Genomic DNA, 27,657 nt, shown 5'->3' with positions numbered 1-27,657 from the left:
TCCCCTGTCCTCTCAGGACTGTCCAGTCTTCTGAGAGTCACACACTTTCCATAGTGTATATGGTACAGAGTGCTTTCTGGCCAGATTGATTCAGGGCATAGGCAGAAACCAGAAGGACCCTGTCCCAGATGGTTCAGTGTTTCTGCTGTTGTGGGATCTCCACACAGGTCCATTGGAGGATACTCCTCTCAGATGTGAGGAATACTGGAGACTGCCCTTCAGCTCCTTTCACATGCAGAGACCTGAGGGATAATGTCCCTGACAGCTCCTAGTTTTCTGTGTCCACAGCCTCCAGACTGGTACTTCTAGGTGAAGAGATGTGAGCAGAAGTGGAGGCCTCCCCTGTGCTCTCAGGATTGTCTGCACTTCTGAGAATCCTGCTCTATACCTCACAGTATCTGAGTAAAGAAAGCTGTTGGATGTGGTCAGCTGAGGTAGCAGGATCAAACTGCGAGGATCGTATCCAAGTCTGTTCCTAGGTTCCAGTGTCCAGAGGCCTCAAAGCGGCCTCAAGTTGGGCCAGAAAAGTGAGCCAAGAGAGGCCTCACCTGTTCTCAGGATTATTTGCTCTTCTAAAACTCATACTCTCTACCATGGTGAACTTTCGACTCATAGATCAATAGAGAACTTTTGGACTGGGTTAGCTCCAGGCAACAGGCAGTAACCAGATGTATACTGACCCCGACAGCTCCTGATTTATTGTGTCTTAAGGGCTCCAGAAGGGTCCTTCTGAGCATAAATTGTGGTCTTATCTCTGCTCTCTGGACAGTGAGTGCTCCTGGGTAGTGGCATTCAGCTCCATGTACAGGCAAAGTCCAGAAGGGTCTTGTCCCTGACTGCTCCTAGGATCAAGTGTCCAGAAGGCTCCAGACAGGTCCCTCTTGGAGCAAGGATGTGAGCAGAAGTGCTGATCTCCACTGTGCTCTCAGGATTGAAGGCATTTCTGACAGTCCAGCCCTCGCCCCAGGGGATCTTGGTGCTGAGAGCTTTGGGCCTGAGTTACCACTGGTCATAGTCGCAAACCAGAAGGATCCTGTCAAGTCTGCTTTCAGGTTCCTGTGGCCAGAGGCCTCCCGGAGGGTTCTTCTTGGGCCAGGAATGTGAGCAGTAGTGGTCCTCTACCTAGAGCTCTGAGGATTGTCTGCACTTCTGAGAGTCCAGCTCTGCAACTCATGGGATCTGGATACAGAAAGCTGTATCACCAGGTCAGCTCCGGGTGCAGGCAGAACCTGCAAGGGACCCATCGCAGTCTGCTCCTGAGTTCCTTTGTGCAGAAGGATCCACAAGGGTTCAACTTTGGCCACAAAGGCGAGAGAAGTGGAGGCCTGCCCTCTTCTCTCAGGACTTTCCACACTTCTGAGAGTCATACACTATCTACCCAGGGGATCTGAATATAGAGAATTATGGGACCAGATCAGTTCTGGGCATAGTCAGAAAACAGAAGTATTCTGTCCCAGATGGCTCCTGGTTTCCTTAGTCCTGAGGGCTCCAGTAAGGTTTGTCAGAGCAGAAGTGTTGTTCTTACCACTGCTCTCAAGTGTGTCAGTGCTCCTTGATACTGAATTTCGGCTCCATGCAAGAACAAAGACAAAAAGGATACTTTGCCTGGTTGCTCCTAGGGTCCTGTATTTTGAGGACTCCAGGGTGGGTTCTTCTTGGACCAGGAATGGGAGCGCAAGTGGTGGTCTTCTCTGTTCTCTCAAGATTGAACACATTTCTGAGAGGCCTGCTCTCCTCCCATGGTATCTCAGTACAGAAGTCTGTGGGACTGGGTCATCTCAGGGAACAGGCACAAATTAGAATGATCCTGTCCAAGAGGATCCTGGTTTCCTGTGTTGTGAGATCTCCAGGGAAGGTACCTCAGAGTAGAAGTGGTGGTCTTACCTCTGCTTTCAGGTGAGTCTAGTATACTGCAGAGACTTTCAGCTAGGATATTAGGCAGAGATTGGAAGGATCATGTCCCTGACTGCTCCTAGGTTCATGGATCCAGAAGCCTGCAGAGTGGGAACTCTTGGGGCAGGGATGTGAGGAGAAGTGGTGGTATCCCCTGTGCATTCAGGATTGAATGCACTTCTGACAGATGTGCTCCCTGTCCAGGGGATCTGGGTTAAGAGAGCTTGTTCCTGTGTCAGCACTGGGTACAGCCAGAAACCAGAAGGATCCTGTCTAATTCAGCACTTAGGTCCCTGTTTCAGAGAGATGCAGGTGGGTTCCTCTTGGGCCAGGCATATGAGCAGAATCTCCCCTGTCCTTATAATTGTCAGTACTTCTTAAAATCATGCTCTCTCTCCCCAGGGTGTCTGGATAGAGAAAACTGTGGGACCAGTTAAGTATGGGAACAGGCAGAAACCAGAAGGATCCTTTCTCAGATGGCTCCTGGTTTCTTATGTTCTAAGGGCTTCAGGATCTTGTCAGAGTCTGCTTTTAGTGTGTCCAGAGGGTTCCAGGAGTGTTTCTCTTGGGCCAAGTGCATGAGCAGTAGCGTTGGTCTTTCCTGAGCTCTCAGTATTGTCCACACTTCTGAGAGTCCTGCTCTCTCCCTATGGGATGTGGGTCCACAGACCTGTGGGACCAGTTCAGTTCCAGGAACAGACAGAAACCAGAAAGATCCTGTCACAGACCTGTGGGACCAGTTCAGTTCCAGGAACAGACAGAAACCAGAAAGATCCTGTCCCACATGGCTCCTGGTTACCTACGTCTGAGGGCTCCAGGAATATATCTGTAAGGTGAAATTGTGCTGTTATGTTTGCTCTTAGGTGTGTCATCATTATAGGAGACTGGCTTTCAGCTCCATGCACAGGCAAAGACTGGAAGGATTGTGTCTCTGACTGTTTCTAATATACTGTGCCCAGAAGTCCCCAGGCAAGTTCCTTTTGTATCAGGATGGTGAGCAGATGGTGATCTCTCCTGTCTTCTCAGGATTGTCTTCACTTCTGAGAGTCTGACTCTTTCCAAACAGGATCTTAGTACAGAGAACTTTGGGCCTGTAACAGCACTGGGCTCATTTGGAAACTAAAATGTTGCTATCCCAGTCTGCTCCTAGATTTCAGTGTCCAGAGTGCTCGAGGTGGGTTCCTCTTGGGCCAGGAAACTGAGCACAGAAGAGATTTCTCCTGCGCTATCCTGATTGTGTGCACTTCTGAGAGTCATGCTCTCTCACCTGGGGATCTGTGTACAGAGAGCTATGGAGCCAGGTAAGCTCCAGCTGCAGGCAGAAACCAGAAATATCCTGTCCCAAATGGTGCCTGGTTTCCTATGTCCTAGGGCTCCAGTAGTTTCCATCAGGCAGAAATGGTGGCCTTACCTTTGCTCTGAGTATTCTCAGCACTCCTGGACACTGGCTTTCAGCTCTATGCATGAACAAAGACCAGAATGATCCTGTCCATGACTGCTCCTAGTTTCCTGTTTCCTGAAGGTCTGTCAACAGGTTCCTCTTGGACCAGGATGTTGAACAGAAGAGGGTGACACCTCTGCCTTCTCATGATGGCCCACACTTCTGAGAGTCACACTCTCTCTTCAGGGGACCTGGGTATAGAGATCCATCGGTCCAGGTCACTTCTAGGCACCTGCAGACACCAGAAGGATCCTGTTCCAGACTGTGTTGTGTTACCTATTTCCTGAGGTGTCACGGAGGGTTCCTCAGTAAATAAATTGTGATCTTACCTCTGTTATCAGCTGTGAACGCTTTTGGAGACTGGCTTTCAGCTCCTAGGTTCTTTTGTCCAAAAGGGTCCAGGCCGGTTCCTCTAGGGCCAGGAATGTGAGCAGAAATGGTGTTCTCCCCTGTGCACTCAGGAATGAATGCACTTCTGACTGTCCTGCCATCTCCCCAGGGGATCTAGGAACAGATAGCTTTGTGCCTGTGTCATCACCGGGCACACCTGGAAACCAGAGGATCCTGTCCAAGTCTGCTCTTAGGTTCCTGTGTCAAAAGGGCTCCAGATGGGTTTCTCTGGGGCTAGAAAGGTGAGCAGAATAAGTAGTCTCCTTTGTTCTGTCAGGATTGTCTGCACTTCTGAGAGTTATGTTCTCTCCCCAGTGGATCTGGGTACAGAGAACTGTGGGATTAGTTCATTTACACTCACAGTCAAAACCCAAAGGATCCTGTCCCAGAAAACTCCTGGTTTCCAATCTCATGAGGGCTGAAGGAGCGCATGTCCAAGGAGACATTTTGGACATAACGTTGCTCTCAGGTTTGTCGCTGCTTTTGGAGAGTGGCCTTCAACACTGTGCACAGGCAAAGAATGGAAGGATTTTGTCCCTGATGTCTCCTAGGATCCTTGGTCTGAGTGTCTCAGGTGGCTTCCCCTGAGCCCAGGGTTGTGAGCAGAAGTGATTGTCCCCCCTGAGCTTTCAGAATTGTCTCCACTTCTTGGAGTACAGCTCAGTTCCTCATGGGAACTGGGTAAAGATTGATATAACACTGTAACACCGGGTCAGCTCTGAGAGAGAGGGAAACCAGCATGATCCAGTCTAAGTCTGCTCCTAGGTTCTTGTGTCCAGAAGGCTCCAGACTGGTACTTTTTCCAGAAAGAATGTGAGCAGAAGAGATGATCTCCCCTGTCTTCTCAGGACTGTCCACACTTCTGAGTGTCATGGTCTCTCCCTAGGGGATCTCAGTACAGAGAGCTGTGGGACCAGTTCATTTCTGCGCACAGGTAGAAACCAGATAGATCCTGTCCCAGACAGCTCCTGGTTCCTTATGTCCTGAGGGCTCCAGGAGGGTCTCACAGAGCAGAAGTGGTGGTCTTACCTCTCCTCTCAGGTGTGTCAGAGCATTTGGAAACTGGCTTTCAGCTCCTTGTATAGTCAAAGACCAGAAGGATCCTGTCCCTGATTGCTCATAGGATCCCGTAGTTTGAAGTCTCCAGGTGGGTTCCTCTTGGGCAAGACATGTGAGCAGAAGTGGTGTTCTCCCCTGAGCTCCCAAATTAAGTCTCACTCCTGTGAGTCCACCTCCATTCCTCATGAGATCTGGGTATAGAAGGATTTAAAGACATACCAGTTCTGAGAGCAAATGGAAACCAAAACGATCCTGTTCCAGTCAGGATCCTGGGTTCCTGTTTCCAGAAGGCTCTAGATTGGTACATCTTGGGCAAGGAATGTGAGCAGAAATGTTGGACGCCCCTGAGCTCTCAGGATTGAACACACTTCTGAGACAAAAGCTTTCTCCTCAACGGATCTATGTACAGAAATCTGTGGAACAGGGTCAGCTCTGGGAACAGGCAGAAATTAGAATGATCCTGTCCCAGATGGCTCCTAGTTTCCTATGCTGTGAGACATCCAGGCGGGTCCCTCGGTGTAGAAACGGTGGTCTTACCTCTTCTTTCAGGTCTGTCAGGTATCCTGGAGAAGGGCTTTCAGCTCTGAGCGCAGTCTGAGAGCTGATGGATCTTGTATCTGACAGCTCCTAGGTTGCTGTGTCCAGAAGGCTCCAGACTGATTCCTCTTGGGGGTAGGGATGTGTGCAGAAGGGGTGGTCTCCCTTGAGCTCTAAGGATTGTCCACACTTCTGTGAGTCCAAATCTCTCCTTGACTGGAAATGCATACAGAAATTTGTAGGACTGGGTCAGCTCAGGAAGCAGGCAGAAATTGTAAGGATCTTATCCCATTCTGTTCCCAGGTTCCTGTGTCCAGAGGGTTCCAGATTTATTGAACATGGCCCCGAAAATGTGAGCCAAGAGGAGGACTCCCCTGTTCTCTCAGGATTTTCTGCACTACTGAGAGTCTCACTCTCTCCTGAGGGGATCTGAGTATGGAGAACTGTTGGACTGGATGAGATCCAGGTACAGGCAGAAATGAGAAGTATACTGTCCCAGACTGCTCCTCCTTTCCTATGACCCGCGTGCTCCAGGAGGATATTTCAGAGCAGAGATTGTGTTCTCACCTCTGCTCTCAGGTGTGTCAGGGCTCTTGGATACTTGGTTCCAGCTTCATGAACTGTCTAAGACCAGAAGGATCCTGTCCTTGACTCCACCTACATTGCTGTGTCCAGAGGGCCCCAGGCAGGATCCACGTGTGCCAGCAAGGTGAGCAGAAGAGGTGGTGTCCCCTGTCCTATCAAGACTGTCTAATCTTCTCCCAGTCATACTGTCTCCCCAGGGGCTCTGGGTACTGAGAGCTGTGGAAACAGGTTAATTCTGAGCAGAGTTAGAAACCAGAAGGATCCTGTCCGCGATGGCTCATTGTTTCTTCTGTTGTGAGATCTCACATGGGTCCCTTGGAGGAGAAGTGGTGGTCTTACCTCTGCTTTCAGTTGTGTCAGGCATACTGGAGACTGCCTTTCCACTCCTGTCACATGAGGAGACCTGAGGGATAATATCCCTGACATCACCTAGGTTCCTGTGTCCACAGCCTCCAAACTGGTACTTCTAGGTGAAGGGATGTGAGCAGTAGTGCTGGTCTCCCTTGAGCTCTCAGGATTGTCCACACTTCTGAGAGTCATGATGTCTTCCCAGGGGATCTGTGCACAGAGAGCTTTGTTCCTGAGACAGCACTGGCAACAGCCAGAAACCAGAAGGATCCCGTCCAAGTCTGCTCTTAGGTTGTTGTTTCCACAGGGCTCCAGGCAGGTTCCTCTTGTGCCAGCTATGTGAAGAGTAGTAGGGTGGTCTCCCCTAAGCTCCCAGGACAGTTCCCGCGTTTGAGAGTCTCACTCTCTGTCCAAGGGATCTGGGTACAGTGTGCTTTGGTCCTGTGTCAGCACTGTGAACACCTGGAAACCAGAAGATTCCTGTCCAAATCTGTTCTCAGTTTCCTTTGTCCACAGGGCTCTATGCAGGTTCCTCTTGGGCCATGTATGTGAGCAGTAGTGGTGGTCTCCCATGAGCTGTCTGGATTATCTGCACTTCTGAGCGTCCAACTCTATACCACAGGGGATCTGGATAGAGGAAACTGTAGGACAGGGTCAGCTCAGGGAGCAAGCAGCAACTGCGGGGAACCTTTCCAAGTCTGCTCCTTGGTTCCTGTGTCCAGTCGGCTGCAGGTGGATTCAACGTTGTTCAGAAAGCTGAGCCAAGAGGAGGTCTCCCCTGTCTTCTCAGAATTTTTGCACTACTAAGAGTCAGCCTTTCTCCTCAGAGGATATGTATACACAGAACTGTGGGATCAGGTCAAATTCGGCCAGAGGCAGAAACAACAAGTCTACTGTCCCAGACAGCTCCAGGCTTCCTATGTCCTGCAGGCTCCAGGAGGATATCTAGCGCCAGAAATTGTGGTTTAACCTCTGCTGTCATTTGTGTCAGCGCTACTGGATACTGGCTTTCAGTTCCATGCATGGGCAAATACCAGAAGGATCTCTCCCTGACTGCTCCTGGGATTCTGTGTCCAGAGGGCTCCAGGTGGGTTCCACTTGTGTCAGAAAGGTGAACAGAAGAGGTGATCTCCCCTGTACACTCAAAATGGTCCAGACTTCTGCGTGTCACGCTCTCTCCCCAGGGACGGGGGTACAGAGAGCTGTGGGACCAGGTCAGGTCCAGGCACAGGCACAAACTAGAATGGTCCTATCTCAGATGGCTCCTGCTCTGCTGTGTCCTGAGGAACCCAGGAGAGTACATTGGAGCTGAAATTGGGGTCTTACCTCTGCTTTCAGGTGTGTCAGGTATATAGGAGACTGGTTTTCAGTTATGATCGCAGGCTGAGACCAGAAAGATCATGTCCTGACATCTCCTAGCTTCCTGTGTGCAGAAGGCTCCAGACTGGTATTTTTAATATCAGGGAGGTTAGCAGAAATGATTGTCTCCCATGTGCACTTAGGATTGAACACACTTCTGACAGTCCAGCTCTCTTTCCAGAGGATTTTTGTACAGAGAACTGTGGGACTAGGTGAGCTCCAGGCACAGGTAGAAACCAGAAGTATTCTGTGCCAGACGGCCCTAGGTTTCCTATATTCTGAAATGTCCAGGAGAATCCCTCTGAGAGAGATGGCGGTCTTTCCTCTGCTCCCAGATTAAACACCATTCCTGGACGTTGGCTTTAGGCTCTATGCATGAGCAAGACCAGAAGGATCCTGTCCCTCCCTGCTACTAAATTCCTGTGCCCGGAGGGGTCCAGGCAGGTTCGTTTTGGGCCAGGAAAGTGAACAGAAGAAGTGGCCTTCCCTGTCTCTCAGGATGGTTCACACTTCTGAGAGTCACGCTCTCCCCTCAGGAGATGTGCATACAGAGACTGGTGAGACCAAATCAGTTTCAGGCACAGGCCGAAACCAGAAGTATCCTGCTCCAGATGGATCATGGTTTCCTTTGTCCTAGGGCTCCAGTCGGGTCCCTTGGAGGAGAAGTGGTGCTCTTACCTCTGCTCTCAGGTGTGTCATGGACACTGGAGTCTGGCTTTAGCTTTGAGCTCAGGTGGAGACCGGAATGATCATGTCCCGACAGGTACTTGGTCCCTGTGTTGAGAAGTCTCCAGACTGGCATCTCTAAGGGCAGGGATGTGAGCAGAAGTGGGGTCCTCCCCTGTGCTCTCAGGACTGTGTACACTTCTGAGAGTCCAGCTCTATACCTCACAGCATCTGAGTAAAGAAAGCTGTTGGATGTGGTCAGCTGAGGTAGCAGGATCAAACTGCAAGGATCCTATCCAAGTCTGTTCCTAACTTCCTGTGTTTAGAGCCCTCCAGGCAGCTTGAACTTGGACCAGAAAGGTGAGTCAAGAGGAAGCCTACCTGGTTGTCTCAGGATTGTTTGCTCTTCTAAGAGTCATGTTCTCTCCCCTGGTGATCTTTTGACCCAGGAGTCAATAGAGAAGTGTTGGACCGTGTGAGCTCCAAGCACAGGCAGAAACCAGAAGTATCCTGAACAAGACCGCTCCTGGTTTCCTATGACTTGAGGGATCCAGGTGGGTCCTTCCTATCCGAAATTGTGGTCTTACCTCTGTTCTCTGGTGAGTCAGAGCTCCTGGATAGTGGCTTTCTGCTCCGTGCACAGATAAAGAGCAGAAGGATCCTGTTCGGACTGCTCCTAGGATCATGTGTCCAGAAGGCTCCAGACAGGAACCTCTTGGGGGGCAAGGATGTGAGCAGAAGTGTTTGTCTCCACAGTGCTCTCAGGATTAAAAGCATTTCTGACTGTCCAGCTCTCAACCCATGAGATCTTGGTGCTGAGAGCTTTGGGCCTGTGTCATCCTGGCCACAGTTGGAAACCAGAAGTATCCTGTTCAAGACTGCTCTAAGATTCCTGTGTCCAGAGAGCTCCAGGCAGGTTCTTCTTGGGCCAGGAATGTAAGCAGTAGTGGTGGTCTCCCCAGAGATCTCAGGAGTGTCCACATGTCTGAGAGTCCAGCTCTATAATTCATGGGATCTGGATACAGAAAGCTGTAGGACTGGGCCAGCACGCAGCTGTAGGACTGGGCCAGCTCACGGTGCAGACAGAACCTGCAAGGGACTTATCCCAGTCTGCTCCTAAGTTCCTGTGTTCAGAAGGATCCAGATGGGTTCACCTTGGGCCAGGAATGAGAGACAAGAGGAGGCCTCCGCTCTTCTTTCAGGATTTTCTGCACTTGTGAGAGTGCACTATTTCCACAGGTGATCTGTGTATAGAAAATTATGGGACCAAATCAGTTCTGGGCTCAGTCACAAACCAGAGTTATCCTGTCCCAGGAAACGACTCCTAGTTTCCCAAGTTCTGAGGGCTCCATGAGCATTTGTCAGAATAGAAGTGTTGTTGTTACCACTGCTCTCAAGTGTGTCAGTGCTCCTGGATACTGGCTTTCAGCCCCATGCAAGAGCAAAGACAAGAAGGATCCCATCCTTGGTTGCTCCTCAGATCCTGTATTTTGATGGCCAGAGGGAGGGTCCTCTTGGGCCAGGAATGTTTGCAGAAGTGGAGGTCTATTCTGTGCTCTCAGGAATGAACATACTTCTGAGAGTCCTCTCTTCCCAAAGGATCCTGGTACAAAAATATGTGGGAGCAGGTCATCTCAGGGCAAAGGCAAAAATTAGAATGATCCTGTCCCATTCTGCTCCTACATTATCGTATTCAGAGGGGTCCAGGCAGGTTCTTCTTGTGCCAGGAAGGCGAGCAGAAGTTGGGGTCTCTCCTGTGCTCTCAAGATTGTCCACAATTCTGAGAGTCACATTGTCTCTCATGGCATCTGCGTAGTGAGAGCTTTGGTACCTGGCAGCTCTGGACACAGATGAAAACCAGAATTTTCCTGTTACAAATGGCTCCTGGTCTCCTATGTCTTCAGGTCTCCAGGAGTGTCCCTCAGAGGAGAAGTCGTTGTCTTACCTCTGCTTTCAAATGTGTCAGTGCTCCTGGAGCCTGACTTTCAGCTCTGACCATTGGCAAAGGACAGAAGGATCCTGTCCCTGACTGCTCCTAGGTTCCTGTGACCAGAAGGCCCCAGGCTGGTCCCTCTTGGGCCAGGGACGTGAGCAGAAGCTGTTCCCTCCCTTGTCCTCTCAGGACTGTCAACACTTTGAGAGTCCCACTGTCTCTGCAGGAAATCTGGGTACAGAGATTTGTGGGCCTGGGTCAGCTCTGGATGCAGGAAAATACCTTTAGCCCCTAGTCACAGAAATCTCTTAGGTTCATTAGTGCAGAGGTCTCCAGGCAGGTCCTGCTTGGGGAAAAGATGTGAGCAGAAGTGGAGGCCTCCCCTGTGCTCTCAGGATTGTCTGCACTTCTGAGAATCCTGCTCTATACCTCACAGTATCTGAGTAAAGAAAGCTGTTGGACGGGGTCAGCTGAGGTAGCAGGATCAAACTGCAAGGATCCTATCCAAGTCTGTTCCTAGGTTCCAGTGTCCAGAGGCCTCCAAGCAGCCTCCAGTTGGGCCAGAAAAGTGAGCCAAGAGAGGCCTCACCTGTTCTCTCGGGATTATTAGCTCTTCTAAAACTCATACTCTCTACCGTGGTGATCTTTTGACTCATGGGTCAGTAGAGAACTGTTGGACTGGGTTAGCTCCAGGCAACAGGCAGTAACCAGATGTATACTGACCCCAACAGCTCCTGATTTATTATATCTTGAGGGCTCCAGAAGGGTCCTTCTGAGCAGAAATTATGGTCTTTTCCCTGTTCTCTGGACAGTGAGTGCTCCTGGGTAGTGGCATTCAGCTCCATGTACAGGCAAAGTCCAGAAGGGTCTTGTCCCTGACTGCTCCTAGGATCAAGTGTCCAGAAGGCTCCAGACAGGTCCCTCTTGGAGCAAGGATGTGAGCAGAAGTGCTGATCTCCACTGTGCCCTCAGGATTGAACGCATTTCTGACAGTCCAGCCCTTGCCCCAGGGGATCTCAGTGCCCAGAGCTTTGGGCCTGTGCTACCACTGGTCATAGTCGGAAACCAGAACAATCCTGTCAAGTCTGCTTTCAGGTTCCTGTGGCCAGAGGCCTCCCGGAGGGTTCCTCTTGGGCCAGGAATGTGAGCAGTAGTGGTCCTCTCCCTAGAGCTCTGAGGATTGTCTGCACTTCTGAGAGTCTAGGTCTGCAACTCAAGGGATCTGGATACAGAAAGCTGTATCACCGGGTCAGCTCTGGGTGCCGGCAGAACCTGCAAGGGACCCATCCCAGTCTGCTCCTGAGTTCCTTTGTGCAGAAGGATCCACAAGGGTTCAACTTTGGCCACAAAGGCGAGAGAAGTGGAGGCCTGCCCTCTTCTCTCAGAACTTTCCACACTTCTTTTTTTTTTTTATGGCTTTATAATTTTTTTCCATCTTTATTAAATTGGGTATTTCTTATTTACATTTCAAATGTTATTCCCTTTCCTGGTTTCCATGCCAATATCCCCCTCACCCTTACCCCTCCCATTCTATATAAGTGTTCCCCTCCCAATCCTCCCCCCATTACTGCTATTCCCAGAAGACCCCCATTCACTGGGGGTCCAGCTTTGCCAGGACCAAGGGCTTCACCTACCACTGGTGCCCTTACTAGGCTATTCATTGCTACCTATGTAGTTGGAGCTCAGGGTCAGTCCATGTACAGTCTTGGGTAGTGGCTTAGTCCCTGGAAGCTCTGGTTAGTTGGCATTGTTGTACGTATGGGGTCTCAAGCCCCTTCAAGCTCTTTCAGTCCTTTCTCTGATTCTTTCAACGGGGGTCCCGTTCTCAGTTCAGTGGTTTGCTGCTGGCATTCACCTATGTATTTGCTGTATTCTGGCTGTGTTTCTCAGGAGAGATCTATATCCGGTTCCTGTCGGCCTGCACTTCTTAGCTTCATCCATCTTATCTAGTTTGGTTGCTGTATATGTATGGGCCATATGTGGGACAAGCTCTGAATGGGTGTTCCTTCTGCCTCTGTTCTAAACTTTGCCTCCCTATGCCCTCCTAAGTGTATTCTTGTTATTCTTGTTATTCTTGCTATTGAAGGCCAGATTTAGCCCATGATTGTCTGATAGGACGCATGGGATTATTTCTATATTCTGTATCTGTTGAGGTCTCTTTTGTGACCGATTATATGGTCGATTTTGGAGAAAGTACCATGAGGTGGTGAGAAGAAGGTATATCCTTTTGTTTTAGGATAGAATGTTCTCCAAATATCTGTTAAGTGCATTTGGATCGTGACTTCTATTAGTCTGTCTATGTCTATGTTTAATTTCTATTTTCATGTTCTGTCCATTGATGAGAGTGGGATGTTGAAATCTCCTTCTCTTATTGTGTGAGGTGCAATGTGTGCTTTGAGCTTTAAAGTTTCTTTTATGTATGTAGGTGCCCTTGTATTTGGAGCATAGATATTTAGGATTGAGAGTTTATCTTGGTATATTTTTCCTTTGATGAATATGAAGTGCCCTTCCTTATCTTTTTTGATGACTTTTGGTTGAAAATTGATTTTATTTGATATTAGAATGGCTACTCCAGCTTGCTTCGTCAGACCATTTGCTTGGAAAATTGTTTTCCAGCCTTTTACTCTGAGGTAGTGTCTGTCTTTGTCCCTCAGGTGTGTTTCCTGTGGGCAGCTGCTGGGTCCTCATTATGTATCCAGTTTGTTAATCTGTGTCTTTTTTTTTTAATTAACTTGAGTATTTCTCATATACATTTCGAGTGTTATACCTTTTCCAGGTTTCCGGGCAAACATCCCTTCCCCCCTCCCCTTCCTTACGGGTGTTCCCCTCCCCATCCTCCCCACATTGTCGCCCTCCCCCCAACAATCTAGTTCACTGGGGGTTCAGTCTTAGCAGGACCCAGGGCTTCCCCTTCCACTGGTGCTCTTACTAGGATATTCATTGCTACCTATGAGGTCAGAGTCCAGGGTCAGTCCATATATAGTCTTTAGGTAGTGGCTTAGTCCCTGGAAGCTCTGGTTGCTTAGCATTGTTGTACATGTGGGGTCTTGAGCCCCTTCAAGCTCTTCCAGTTCTTTCTCTGATTCCGTCAACGGGGGTCCTATTCTCAGTTCAGGGGTTTGCTGCTGGCATTCGCCTCTGTATTTGCTGTATTCTGGCTGTGTCTCTCAGGAGCAATCTACATCCGGCTCCTATCGGCCTGCACTTCTTTGCTTCATCCATCTTGTCTAATTGGATGGCTGTATATGTGTGTGCCACATGTGGGGCAGGCTCTGAATGGGTGTTCCTTCTGTGTCTGTTTTACTCTTTGCCTCTCTATTCCCTGCCAAGGGTATTCTTGTTCCCCTTTTAAAGAAGGAGTGAAACATTCACATTTTGATCATCTGTCTTGAGTTTCATTTGTTCTAGGCATCTAGGGTAATTCAAGCATTTGGGCTAATAGCCACTTATCAATGAGTGCATACCATGTGTGTTTTTCTGTGATTGGGTGTCCTCACTCAGGATGATATATTCCAGTTCCTACCATTTGCCTACGAATTTCATAAAGTCATTGTTTTTGATAGCTGAGTAATATTCCATTGTGTAGATGTACCACATTTTCTGTATCCATTCCTCTGTTGAAGGGCATCTGGGTTCTTTCCAGCTTCTGGCTATTATAAATAAGGCTGCAATGAACAGAGTGGAGCACGTGTCTTTTTTATATGTTGGGGCATCTTTTGGGTATATGCCCAAGAGAGGTATAGCTGGATTCTCAGGCAGTTCAATGTCCAATTGTCTGAGGAACCTCCAGACTGATTTCCAGAATGGATGTACTAGTCTGCAATCCCACCAACAATGGAGGAGTGTTCCTCTTCCTCCACATCCTCACCAGCATCTGCTGTCACCTGTGTTTTTGATCTTAGCCAATCGCACTGGTGTGAGGTGAAATCTCAGGGTTGTTTTGATTTGCATTTCCCTTATGACTAAAGATGTTGAACATTTCTTTAGGTGTTTCTCAGCCATTCGGCATTCCTCAGCTGTGAATTGTTTGTTTAGCTCTGAACCCCATTTTTTAATAGGGTTATTTGTCTCCCTGAGGTCTAAATTCTTGAGGTCTTTGTATATTTTGGATATAAGGCCTCTATCTGTTGTAGGATTGGTAAAGATCTTTTCCCAATCTGTTGGTTGCCATTTTGTCCTAACCACAGTGTCCTTTGCCTTACAGAAGCTTTGCAGTTTTATGAGACCCCATTTGTTGATTCTTGATCTTAGAGCATAAGCCATTGGTGTTTTGTTCAGGAAATTATTTCCAGTGCCCATGTGTTCCAGATGCTTCCCTGGTTTTTCTTCTATTAGTTTGAGTGTATCTGGTTTGATGTGAGGTCCTTGATCCACTTGTACTTAAGTTTTGTACAGGGTGATAAGCATGGATTGATCTGCATTCTTCTACATGTTGACCTCCAGTTGAACCAGCACCATTTGCTGAAAATGCTATCTTTTTTCCATTGGATGGTTTTGGCACTTTTGTCAAAAATCAAGTGCCCATAGGTATGTGGGTTCATTTCTTGGTCTTCAATTCTGTTCCATTGGTCTATCTGTCTGTCTCTGTACCAATACCATGCAGTTTTTATCACTATTACTCTGTAATACTGCTTGAGTTCATTGATAGTTATTCCCCATGAAGTCCTTTTATTGTTGAGGATAGTTTTAGCTATCCTGGGTTTTTTGTTATTCCAGATGAATTTGCAAATTGTTCTATCTAACTCTTTGAAGAATTGGATTGGTATTTTGATGGGGATTGCATTGAATCTGTAGATCGCTTTTGGTAAAATGGCCATTTTTAGTATATTAATCCTGCCAATCCATGAGCATGGGAGATCTTTCCATCTTCTGAGGTCTTCTTCAATTTCTTTCTTCAGAGTCTTGAAGTTCTTATTGTACAAATCTTTTACTTGCTTGGTTAACGTCACACCGAGGTACTTTATATTATTTGGATCTATTATGAAGGGTGTCGTTTCCCTAATTTCTTTCTCTGCTTGTTTCTCTTTTGTGTAGAGGAAGGCTACTGATTTATTTGAGTTAATTTTATACCCAGCCACTTTGCTGAAGTTGTTTATCAGCTTTAGTAATTCTCTGGTGGAACTTTGGGATCACTTAAATATACTATCATATCATCTGCAAATAGTGATATTTTGACTTCTTCTTTTCCGATCTGTATCCCCTTGACCTCCTTTAGTTGTCTGATTGCTGTGGCCAGAACTTCAAGAACTATATTGAATAAGTAGGGAGAGAGTGGGCAGCCTTGTCTAGTCCCTGATTTTAGTGGGATTGCTTCAAGTTTCTCTACATTTAGTTTAATGTTAGCAACTGGTTTGCTGTATATGGCTTTTACTATGTTAGGTATGGGCCTTGAATTCCTATTCTTTCCAGGACTTTCATCATGAATGGGTGTTGAATTTTGTCAAATGCTTTCTCAGCATCTAATGAAATGATCATGTGGTTTTGTTCTCTCAGTTTGTTTATATAATGGATCACGTTGTTGGTTTTCCGTATATTAAACCATCCCTGCATGCCTGGGATGAAGCCTACTTGATTGTGGTGGATATTTGTTTTGATGTGCTCTTGGATTCGGTTTGCCAGAATTTTATTGAGTATTTTTGCATCGATATTCATAAGGGGAATTGGTCTGAAGTTCTCTTTCTTTGTTGGGTCTTTGTGTTGTTTAGGTATAAGAGTAATTGTGGCTTCATAGAAGGAATTCGGTAGTGCTCCATCTGTTTCAATTTTGTGGAATAGTTTGGGTAATATTGGTATGAGGTCTTCTATGAAGTTCTGTTAGAATTCTGCACAAACCCGTCGGGACCTGGGCTCTTTTTCATTGGGAGAACTTTAATGACTGCTTTTATTTCCTTAGGAGTTATGGGGTTGTTTAACTGGTTTATCTGTTCCTGATTTAACTTCGGTACCTGGTATCTGTCTAGGAAATTGTCCATTTCCTCCAGATTTTCAAGTTTTGTTGAATATAGGCTTTTATACTACGGTCTGGTGATTTTTTGAATTTCCTCTGAATCTGTAGTTATGTCTCCCTTTTCATTTCTGATTTTGTTAATTTGGACACACTCTCTGTGTCCTCTCGTTAGTCTGGCTAAAGGTTTATCTATCTTGTTGATTTTCTCAAAGAACCAACTTTTGGTTCTGTTGATTCTTTCTATGGTCCTTTTTATTTCTACTTGGTTGATTTCAGCTCTGAGTTTGATTATTTCCTGCCTTCTACTCTTCCTGGGTGTATTTGCTTCTTTTTGTTCTAGAGCTTTTAGGTGTGCTGTCAAGCTGCTGACATATGCTCTTTCATGTTTCTTTCTGCAGGCACTCAGCGCTATGAGTTTTCCTTTTAGCACAGCTTTCATTGTGTCCCATAAGTTTGGGTATGTTGTACCTTCATTTTCATTAAATTCTAAAAAGTTTTTAATTTCTTTCTTTATTTCTTCCTTGACCAGGTTATCATTGAGTAGAGCATTGTTCAATTTCCACGTATATGTGGGCATTCTTCCCTTATTGTTATTGAAGACCAGTTTTAGGCCGTGTTGGTCCGATAGCACGCATGGGATTATTTCTATCATTCTGTACCTGTTGAGGCCCGTTTTTTGACCAATTATATGGTCAATTTTGGAGAAAGTACCATGAGGAGCTGAGAAGAAGGTATATCCTTTTGCTTAAGATAGAATGTTCTATAAATATCTGTTAAGTCCATTTGGCTCCTGACTTCTCTTAGTCTGTCTATGTCTCTGTTTAATTTCTGTTTCCATGATCTGTCCATTGATGAGAGTGGGGTGTTGAAATCTCCTACTATTATTGTGTGAGGTGCAATGTGTGTTTTGAGCTTTAGTAAGGTTTATTTTACATATGTAGGTGCCCTTGTATTTGGGGCATAGATATTTAGGATTGAGAGTTCATCTTGGTTGATTTTTCCTTTGATGAATATGAAGTGTCCTTCCCTATCTTTTTTGATGCATTTTAGTTCAAAATTGATTTTATTTGATATTAGAGTGGCTACTCCAGCTTGCTTCTTCCGACCATTTGCTTGGAAAGTTGTTTTCCAGTCTTTCACTCTGAGGTAGTGTCTGTCTTTGTCTCTGAGGTGTGTTTCCTGTAGGCAGCAGAATGCAGGGTCCTCGTTGCATATCCAGTTTGTTTATCTATGTCTTTTTACTGGGGAGTTTAGGCAATTGATGTTGAGAGATATTAAGGAATAGTGATTATTGCTTCCTGTTATCTTCATATTTGGATATGAGGTTATGTTTGTGTGCTTTTCTTCTCTTTGTTTTGTTGCCAAGACGATTAGTTTCTTGCTTCTTCTAGGGTATAGCTTGCCTCCTTATGTTGGGCTTTACTATTTATTATCCTTTGTAGTGCTGTATTTGTAGAAAGATATTGTGTAAATTTGGTTTTGTCATGGAATATCTTGGTTTCTCCATCTATGTTAATTGAGAGTTTTGCAGGATACAGTAACCTGGGCTGGCATTTGTGTTCTCTTAGGGTCTGTATGACATCTGTCCAGGATCTTCTGGCTTTCATAGTTTCTGGCAAAAAGTCTGGTGTGATTCTGAGAGGTCTGCCTTTATATGTTACTTGACCTTTTTCCCTTACTGCTTTTAATATTCTTTCTTTATTTTGTGCGTTTGGTGATTTGACTATTATGTGACGGGAGGTGTTTCTTTTCTGGTCCAATCTATTTGGAGTTCTGTAGGCTTCTTGTATGCCTATGGGTATCTCTTTTTTTAGGTTAGGGAAGTTTTCTTCTATGATTTTGTTGAAGATATTTACTGGTCCTTTGAGCTGGGAGTCTTCACTCTCTTCTATACCTATTATCCTTAGGTTTGATCTTCTCACTGAGTCCTGGATTTCCTGTATGTTTTGGACCAGTAGCTTTTTCTGCTTTACATTATCTTTAACAGTTGAGTCAATGATTTCTATGGAATCTTCTGCTCCTGAGATTCTCTCTTCCATCTCTTGTATTCTGTTGGTGAAGCTAGTATCTACGGCTCCTTGTCTCTTCTTTTCGTTTTCTATATCCAGGGTTGTTTCCATGTGTTCTTTCTTGATTGCTTCCATTTCCATTTTTAATTCCTTCAACTGTTTGATTGTGTTTTCCTGGAATTCTTTCAGGCATTTTTGTGACTCCTCTCTATGGGCTTCTACATGTTTATTTATGTTTTCCTGGAATTCTTTCAGGGATTTTTGCTATTCCTCTCTGTAGGCTTCTACTTGTGTATTAATGTTTTCCTGAGTTTTTCTAAGGGAGTTCTTTCTTGAAGTCCTCCAGCATCATGATCGAATATGATTTTGAAACTAGATCTTGCTTTTCTGGTGCGTTTGAATATTCCCTGTTTGCTTCGGTGGGAGAATTGGGCTCCGATGATGCCATGTAGTCTTGGTTTCTGTTGCTTGGGTTCTTGCACTTGCCTGTCGCCATCAGATTTCTCTATTGTTTGTTTGTTCTGTTATTTCTGACAGTGGCTAGACTGTCCTATAAGCCTGTGTGTCAGGAGCGCTGTAGACCTATTTTTCTGTTTTCTTTCAGCCAGTTATGGGGACAGAGTGTTCTGCTTTTGGGCGTGTAGTTTTTCCTATCTACAGGTCTTCAGCTGTTCCTGTGGGCCCGTGTCTTGAATTCACCAGGCAGGTTTCTTGGAGCAGGAAGGTTTGTCTTACGTGTGGTCCCGAGGCTCAAGTTTGCTCGTGGGGTGTTGCTTATGAGCTCTCCGCTGCGGCAGCAACCAGGAAGATCTGTGCCCCCTTTCCGGGAGCTTCCGTGCACCAGGGTTCCAGATGGCATTTGGTGTTTTCCTCTGGCGTCAGAGATGTGTGCAGAGTGCAGTCTCTTCTGGTTTCCCAGGCGTACCTGCCTCTCTGAAGGTTTAGCTCTCCCTCCCACAGGATTTGGGTGCACAGAACTGTTTATCGGGTAGGTCATTTCAGGTTCTGGCGGTGTCTCAGACGCAGCGGTCCTGCTGCTCCTGGGTCCTCCTCTATGGGAACCCAGAGGCCATATACAGTTTCCTCTTGGGCCAGGGATGTGGGCAGGGGTGGGCAGTGTTGGTGGTCTCTTCTGCTCAGCAGCCTCAGGAGTGCCCACCTGACCAGGCAGTGAGGCCTCTCTCCCACGGGGTTTGGGAGCAGAGAGCTGCTGCGGGCCGGGATCCACAGGTTTGGGACTCCCAGTAAACACAGGAAGTGCCAGGTCCTAGAGGAATTTTGTCACTGTGTGTCCTGAGTTCCCCAGGCAGGTCTCTTGCAGCAGGAAAGTTGGTCTTACCTGTGGTCCCGTGGCTCAAGATTGCTCGTGGGGTGCTGCCTACGAGCTCTCCGTGGCGGCAGCCGACTTTCCACACTTCTCAGAGTCATACTATCTACTCCGGAGATCTGAATATAGAGAATTATGGGACCAGATCAGTTCTGGGCACAGTCAGAAAACAGAAGTATTCTGTCCCAGATGGCTCCTGGTTCCCTAAGTCCTGAGCGCTCCAGTAGGGTTTGTCAGAGCAGAAGTGTTGTTCTTACCACTGCTCTCAAGTGTGTCAGTGCTCCTTGATACTGACTTTCGGCTGAGTAAAGAAAGTAAAGAAAGCTGTTGGATGGGGTCAGCTGAGGTAGCAGGGTCAAACTGCAAGGATCCTATCCAAGTCTGTTCCTAGGTCCAGTGTCATGAACCCTAAAGGCAGCTTCAACTTGGACCAGACAACTGAGTCACGAGAAGGCCTCCTCTGTTCTCTCAGGATTTTCTGCTTTTCTAAGAGTCATACTCTCTCCCATGGTGATCTTTTGACCCAGGAGTCAATAGAGAAGTGTTGGACCATGTGAGCTCCAAGCACAGGCAGAAACCAGAAGTATCCTGACCAAGACTGCTCCTGGTTTCCTATGACTTGAGGGCTCCAGTTGGGTCCTTCTGATCAGAAATTGTGGTCTGATCTCTGTTCTCTGGTGAGTCAGAGCTCCTGGATTGTGGCTTTCTGCTCCATGCACAGATAAAGAGCAGAAGGATCCTGTTCTGACTGCTCCTAGGATCATGTGTACAGAAGGCTCCAGACAGGCACCTCTTGGGGCAAGGATGTGAGCACACGTGTTTGTCTCCACAGTGCTCTCAGGATTAAAAGCATTTCTGACTGTCCAGCTCTCTTCCCATGGGAATCTTGGTGCTGAGATCTTTGGGCCTGTGTCACCCTGGCCACAGTTGGAAACCAGAAGTATCCTGTCCAAGACTTCTCTAAGGTTCCTGTGTCCAGAGGGCTCCAGGTTCTTCTTGGGCCAGTAATGTGCAGTAGTGGTGGTCTCCCCAGAAATCTCAGGATTATCTGTACTTCTTAGCGTCCACCTCTATATTTCATAGGATCTGGATACAGAAAGCTGTAGAACTGGGCCAGCTCAGGGTGCAGACAGAACATGCAAGGGACCTATCCCAGTCTGCTCCTAAGTTCCTGTGTTCAGAAGGATCCAGAAGGGTTTACCTTGGGCCAGGAATGAGAGACAAGAGGAGGCCTCCCCTCTTCTTTCAGGATTTTCTGCACTTGTGAGACTGCACTATTTTCACAGGTGATCTGTGTATAGTAAATTATGGGACCAAATCAGTTTTGGGCTCAGTCACAAACCAGAGTTATCCTGTCCCAGCCGACTCCTGGTTTTCTAAGTTCTGAGGGCTCTATGAGCATTTGTCAGAACTCTCTCCCATGGTGATCTTTTGACTCAGGTTGTACTTACCACTGCTCTCAATTGTGTCCTGGATACTGGCTTTCAGCCCCATGCAAGAGCAAAGACAAGAAGGATCCCATCCTTGGTAGCTCCTAGGATCCTGTATTTTGAAGACTAGACAGAGGGTCCTCTTGGGACAGGAATGTGTGCAGAAGTGGTGGTCTATTCTGTGCTCTCAGGAATGAACACACTTCTGAGAGTCCTTCTCTCTTCTCAAGGGATCCTGATACAAAAATCTGTGGGACCATGTCGTCTCAGGGCACAGGCAGAAATTAGTACGATCCTGTCCCATTCTGCTCCTACATTCTTGTGTCCAGAGGGGTCCAGGCAGGTTCTTCTTGTGCCAGGAAGGCGAGGAGTAGGTGGGGTCTCTCCTGTGCTCTCAAGATTGTCCACATTTCTGAGAGTCACACTGTCTCTCATGGCATCTGGGTAATGAGAGCTTTGGGAAAAGGGAGCTCTGGACACAGATGAAAACCAGAATTATCCTGTTACAGATGGCTCCTGGTGTCCTATGTCCTGAGGTCTCCAGGAGTGTCCCTCAGAGGAGAAGTCGTTGTCTTACCTCTGCTTTCAAATGTGTCAGTGCCCCTGGAGCCTGACTTTCAGCTCTGACCTTTGGGAAAACAGAAGGATCCTGTCCCTGTCTGCTCCTAGGTTCCTGTGACCAGAAGGCTCCAGGCTGGTCCCTCTTGGGCCAGGAATTTGAGCAGAAGTGGTGGTCTCCCATGTGCACTCGGGCTTGAACATATTTCCGAGAGTCCAGTTCTTTTCCTCACAGGACCAGGGTACAGAGAGCTTGTGGGATCAGGATAGCTCCTGGACCAGATACAAACCAGAAATTTCCTGTTCTAATATTCTCCTAGGTTCATGTTTTGAGAATGTTCCAAACAGGTTCCTTTTGGACCCAGAATGTGAGCAGAATTGGTGGCTTCCCCTGTTCTCTCATGCTTGTGTTTATTTCTCTGAGGACAGCTCTATCCCTCTCGGGATCTAGGAACAGATTGCTTGTGCGTAGGTCAGCTCTAGGCTCAGCCAGAGACCTGATGGATCCTGTCCTACACTGCTCCTAGGTTCCTGGGTCCAGAGGGCTCCAGGCAAGTTCCTCTTGGGCCAGGAATGTGAGCCAAGAGTAGGTATCTCCTGGGCTCTCCTGATTGTCTGCACTTCTGAGAGTCATGCTCTCCTCACAGGGGATCTATATGCTGAGAACTGTGTGGCACGGTAAGCTCCAGGCACACGCTGAGACCAGAAATATCCTGTCCCATTGGGCTCCTGGTTTCCTATATCTTGAGGGGTACAGGGAGGTCTCTCCTGCAGAAATGGTGGTCTTACCTCTACTCTCACGTGTGATAGTTTTCCTGAATATTGGCTTTCAAGTCCATGCATGGGCAAACAAATCTTGTCCCTGACTGCTCCAGAGGGCTCCAGACGGGTTCCTCTTGAACCAGGAAGGTGAACAGAAGAGGTGGTCTCCCCTGTCCTCTCAGGACTATCCACACTTAATAGAGGCATGGACTCTCCTTATTGGATTTGGATGTACAGAACAGTACGACCAGATCAGTTTCAGGCATATGCAGAAACAAGAAGGATTTTGTGTCAGCCTTTTCCTGGTTTCCTATGTCCTGATGATCCCCAGAGGGTACCTCAGTAAGAAATTTTCTTTGAACCTCTGCTATGAGGTGTGGCAGCGCTTTTGGCACCCGGCTTTCAGCTCCCTGCTCAGGCAAAGACCAGAAGCATCCTGTCCCTTACTGCTCCTAGAATTATGTGTTCTGAGGGCTCCAGATGTTTTCCCCTTGGGCCAGGAGTGTGAGCAGAAGTAGTGGTTTCCACTGAGGATTCAGGATTGTCTGCACTTCTGTGTGTCCAGCTCTATTCCTCATGAGATCTGGGCACAGTATGGTATAATACCTCATCGGCTCTGTGTGAAGATGAAAAGGAGAAGGAACCTGTCCCAGACTGCTCCTAGGTTCCTGTGGCCATAAGACTGTAGTGTGGTTACTTGTGGGCCAGGAATGTGAACAGAAGTGGTGGCTTCCCCTGTGCTCTCAGGATTGAATGCATTTCTGAAAGTCCCTCTCTCTCCCCATGGATTTCTTCTGTGAAATCTGTGAAACAAGGTCAGCACTGGCCCCATCTGGAAACCAGAAGAATCCTGTCCAAGTCTCCTCTAAGTTTCGTGTGTCCAGAGCTCTCCATTGGGGTTCCTCTTGGGCTAGTATGTGAGCAGGAGTGGTGGTCTCCTGAGTTCTCAGGATGGTCTGCACTTCTCAGAATCCTGCACTATACTTCACGGATCTGGATACAAATGCAGTAGGACAGGGCCAGCTCAACCTGCAGACATAAACTGCAAGAACCCATCCCAGTCTGCTCCTAGGTGCCTGTGTCCAGAGGGCTGCAGGTGGATTCAACTTGGTTCAGAAAGTTGAGCCAAGAGAAGGCCTCTGCTGTTCTCTCTGGATTTTCTGCATGTTTCAGTGTCCCACTCTCTCTTCCCAGGGGATCTGGGTACAGAGAACAGTGGGACTTGGTCAAATCCAAGCAGAGGCAGAAACCACAAGTATTCTGTCCAAGACAGCTCCACGTTTCCTATGTCGTGTGGGTTCCAGGAGGGTCCCTTGGAGCAGATGCAGTGGTCTAACCTCTGCTCTCAATTGTGTCAGCACTACTTGATATTGGCTTTCAGCCCCATGCACGGGGAAAGACACAAATGGTCCTGTCTCTGACTGTCCTAGGTTCCAGTGTCCAGAGGTCTCCATGCAGGTTCCACATGTGCCAGGAAGGTGACAAGAAGAGGTTTTCTCCCCTGTCCTCTCAGGACTGTCCAGGCTTCTGAGAGTCACACACTTTCCATAGTGTATATGGTACAGAGTGCTTTCTGGCCAGATTGATTCAGGGCATAGGCAGAAACCAGAAGGACCCTGTCCCAGATGGTTCAGTGTTTCTGCTGTTGTGGGATCTCCACACAGGTCCATTGGAGGATACTCCTCTCAGATGTGAGGAATACTGGAGACTGCCCTTCAGCTCCTTTCACATGCAGAGACCTGAGGGATAATGTCCCTGACAGCTCCTAGTTTTCTGTGTCCACAGCCTCCAGACTGGTACTTCTAGGTGAAGAGATGTGAGCAGAAGTGGAGGCCTCCCCTGTGCTCTCAGGATTGTCTGCACTTCTGAGAATCCTGCTCTATACCTCACAGTATCTGAGTAAAGAAAGCTGTTGGATGTGGTCAGCTGAGGTAGCAGGATCAAACTGCGAGGATCGTATCCAAGTCTGTTCCTAGGTTCCAGTGTCCAGAGGCCTCAAAGCGGCCTCAAGTTGGGCCAGAAAAGTGAGCCAAGAGAGGCCTCACCTGTTCTCAGGATTATTTGCTCTTCTAAAACTCATACTCTCTACCATGGTGAACTTTCGACTCATAGATCAATAGAGAACTTTTGGACTGGGTTAGCTCCAGGCAACAGGCAGTAACCAGATGTATACTGACCCCGACAGCTCCTGATTTATTGTGTCTTAAGGGCTCCAGAAGGGTCCTTCTGAGCATAAATTGTGGTCTTATCTCTGCTCTCTGGACAGTGAGTGCTCCTGGGTAGTGGCATTCAGCTCCATGTACAGGCAAAGTCCAGAAGGGTCTTGTCCCTGACTGCTCCTAGGATCAAGTGTCCAGAAGGCTCCAGACAGGTCCCTCTTGGAGCAAGGATGTGAGCAGAAGTGCTGATCTCCACTGTGCTCTCAGGATTGAAGGCATTTCTGACAGTCCAGCCCTCGCCCCAGGGGATCTTGGTGCTGAGAGCTTTGGGCCTGAGTTACCACTGGTCATAGTCGCAAACCAGAAGGATCCTGTCAAGTCTGCTTTCAGGTTCCTGTGGCCAGAGGCCTCCCGGAGGGTTCTTCTTGGGCCAGGAATGTGAGCAGTAGTGGTCCTCTCCCTAGAGCTCTGAGGATTGTCTGCACTTCTGAGAGTCCAGCTCTGCAACTCATGGGATCTGGATACAGAAAGCTGTATCACCAGGTCAGCTCCGGGTGCAGGCAGAACCTGCAAGGGACCCATCGCAGTCTGCTCCTGAGTTCCTTTGTGCAGAAGGATCCACAAGGGTTCAACTTTGGCCACAAAGGCGAGAGAAGTGGAGGCCTGCCCTCTTCTCTCAGGACTTTCCACACTTCTGAGAGTCATACACTATCTACCCAGGGGATCTGAATATAGAGAATTATGGGACCAGATCAGTTCTGGGCATAGTCAGAAAACAGAAGTATTCTGTCCCAGATGGCTCCTGGTTTCCTTAGTCCTGAGGGCTCCAGTAAGGTTTGTCAGAGCAGAAGTGTTGTTCTTACCACTGCTCTCAAGTGTGTCAGTGCTCCTTGATACTGAATTTCGGCTCCATGCAAGAACAAAGACAAAAAGGATACTTTGCCTGGTTGCTCCTAGGGTCCTGTATTTTGAGGACTCCAGGGTGGGTTCTTCTTGGACCAGGAATGGGAGCGCAAGTGGTGGTCTTCTCTGTTCTCTCAAGATTGAACACATTTCTGAGAGGCCTGCTCTCCTCCCATGGTATCTCAGTACAGAAGTCTGTGGGACTGGGTCATCTCAGGGAACAGGCACAAATTAGAATGATCCTGTCCAAGAGGATCCTGGTTTCCTGTGTTGTGAGATCTCCAGGGAAGGTACCTCAGAGTAGAAGTGGTGGTCTTACCTCTGCTTTCAGGTGAGTCTAGTATACTGCAGAGACTTTCAGCTAGGATATTAGGCAGAGATTGGAAGGATCATGTCCCTGACTGCTCCTAGGTTCATGGAACCAGAAGCCTGCAGAGTGGGAACTCTTGGGGCAGGGATGTGAGGAGAAGTGGTGGTATCCCCTGTGCATTCAGGATTGAATGCACTTCTGACAGATGTGCTCCCTGTCCAGGGGATCTGGGTTAAGAGAGCTTGTTCCTGTGTCAGCACTGGGCACAGCCAGAAACCAGAAGGATCCTGTCTAATTCAGCACTTAGGTCCCTGTTTCAGAGAGATGCAGGTGGGTTCCTCTTGGGCCAGGCATGTGAGCAGAATCTCCCCTGTCCTTATAATTGTCAGTACTTCTTAAAATCATGCTCTCTCTCCCCAGGGTGTCTGGATAGAGAAAACTGTGGGACCAGTTAAGTATGGGAACAGGCAGAAACCAGAAGGATCCTTTCTCAGATGGCTCCTGGTTTCTTATGTTCTAAGGGCTTCAGGATCTTGTCAGAGTCTGCTTTTAGTGTGTCCAGAGGGTTCCAGGAGTGTTTCTCTTGGGCCAAGTGCATGAGCAGTAGCGTTGGTCTTTCCTGAGCTCTCAGTATTGTCCACACTTCTGAGAGTCCTGCTCTCTCCCTATGGGATGTGGGTCCACAGACCTGTGGGACCAGTTCAGTTCCAGGAACAGACAGAAACCAGAAAGATCCTGTCACAGACCTGTGGGACCAGTTCAGTTCCAGGAACAGACAGAAACCAGAAAGATCCTGTCCCACATGGCTCCTGGTTACCTACGTCTGAGGGCTCCAGGAATATATCTGTAAGGTGAAATTGTGCTGTTATGTTTGCTCTTAGGTGTGTCATCATTATAGGAGACTGGCTTTCAGCTCCATGCACAGGCAAAGACTGGAAGGATTGTGTCTCTGACTGTTTCTAATATACTGTGCCCAGAAGTCCCCAGGCAAGTTCCTTTTGTATCAGGATGGTGAGCAGATGGTGATCTCTCCTGTCTTCTCAGGATTGTCTTCACTTCTGAGAGTCTGACTCTTTCCAAACAGGATCTTAGTACAGAGAACTTTGGGCCTGTAACAGCACTGGGCTCATTTGGAAACTAAAATGTTGCTATCCCAGTCTGCTCCTAGATTTCAGTGTCCAGAGTGCTCGAGGTGGGTTCCTCTTGGGCCAGGAAACTGAGCACAGAAGAGATTTCTCCTGCGCTATCCTGATTGTGTGCACTTCTGAGAGTCATGCTCTCTCACCTGGGGATCTGTGTACAGAGAGCTATGGAGCCAGGTAAGCTCCAGCTGCAGGCAGAAACCAGAAATATCCTGTCCCAAATGGTGCCTGGTTTCCTATGTCCTAGGGCTCCAGTAGTTTCCATCAGGCAGAAATGGTGGCCTTACCTTTGCTCTGAGTATTCTCAGCACTCCTGGACACTGGCTTTCAGCTCTATGCATGAACAAAGACCAGAATGATCCTGTCCATGACTGCTCCTAGTTTCCTGTTTCCTGAAGGTCTGTCAACAGGTTCCTCTTGGACCAGGATGTTGAACAGAAGAGGGTGACACCTCTGCCTTCTCATGATGGCCCACACTTCTGAGAGTCACACTCTCTCTTCAGGGGACCTGGGTATAGAGATCCATCGGTCCAGGTCACTTCTAGGCACCTGCAGACACCAGAAGGATCCTGTTCCAGACTGTGTTGTGTTACCTATTTCCTGAGGTGTCACGGAGGGTTCCTCAGTAAATAAATTGTGATCTTACCTCTGTTATCAGCTGTGAACGCTTTTGGAGACTGGCTTTCAGCTCCTAGGTTCTTTTGTCCAAAAGGGTCCAGGCCGGTTCCTCTAGGGCCAGGAATGTGAGCAGAAATGGTGTTCTCCCCTGTGCACTCAGGAATGAATGCACTTCTGACTGCCCTGCCATCTCCCCAGGGGATCTAGGAACAGATAGCTTTGTGCCTGTGTCATCACCGGGCACACCTGGAAACCAGAGGATCCTGTCCAAGTCTGCTCTT

At 47.8% G+C, this 27,657-nt stretch overlaps 1 long non-coding RNA gene across 6 annotated transcripts in view; it reads left to right on the top strand.

The window, feature by feature from the left end:
* The first annotated feature begins 8,354 nt into the window (after nucleotides 1-8,354).
* LOC120099204 (uncharacterized) overlaps nucleotides 8,355-27,657 on the top strand; it is a 50,612-nt gene continuing 31,309 nt past the window's right edge. For 2 of the 6 annotated variants that reach the window (XR_010061371.1, XR_010061366.1), the window contains exon 1: nucleotides 8,355-9,517. This is a non-coding gene — a long non-coding RNA (uncharacterized LOC120099204). The remainder of the gene's footprint in view (nucleotides 9,518-27,657) is intronic. The other 4 variants (XR_010061368.1, XR_010061369.1, XR_010061367.1 and 1 more) reach the window with 3 other exon arrangements.

Source organism: Rattus norvegicus, chromosome X (assembly GCF_036323735.1).
Source record: "Rattus norvegicus strain BN/NHsdMcwi chromosome X, GRCr8, whole genome shotgun sequence".
Taxonomy (NCBI): Eukaryota; Metazoa; Chordata; class Mammalia; order Rodentia; family Muridae; genus Rattus; species Rattus norvegicus.
Note: the sequence above shows the minus strand (reverse complement) of the source record. Positions and strands in the feature narration are given on the sequence as shown.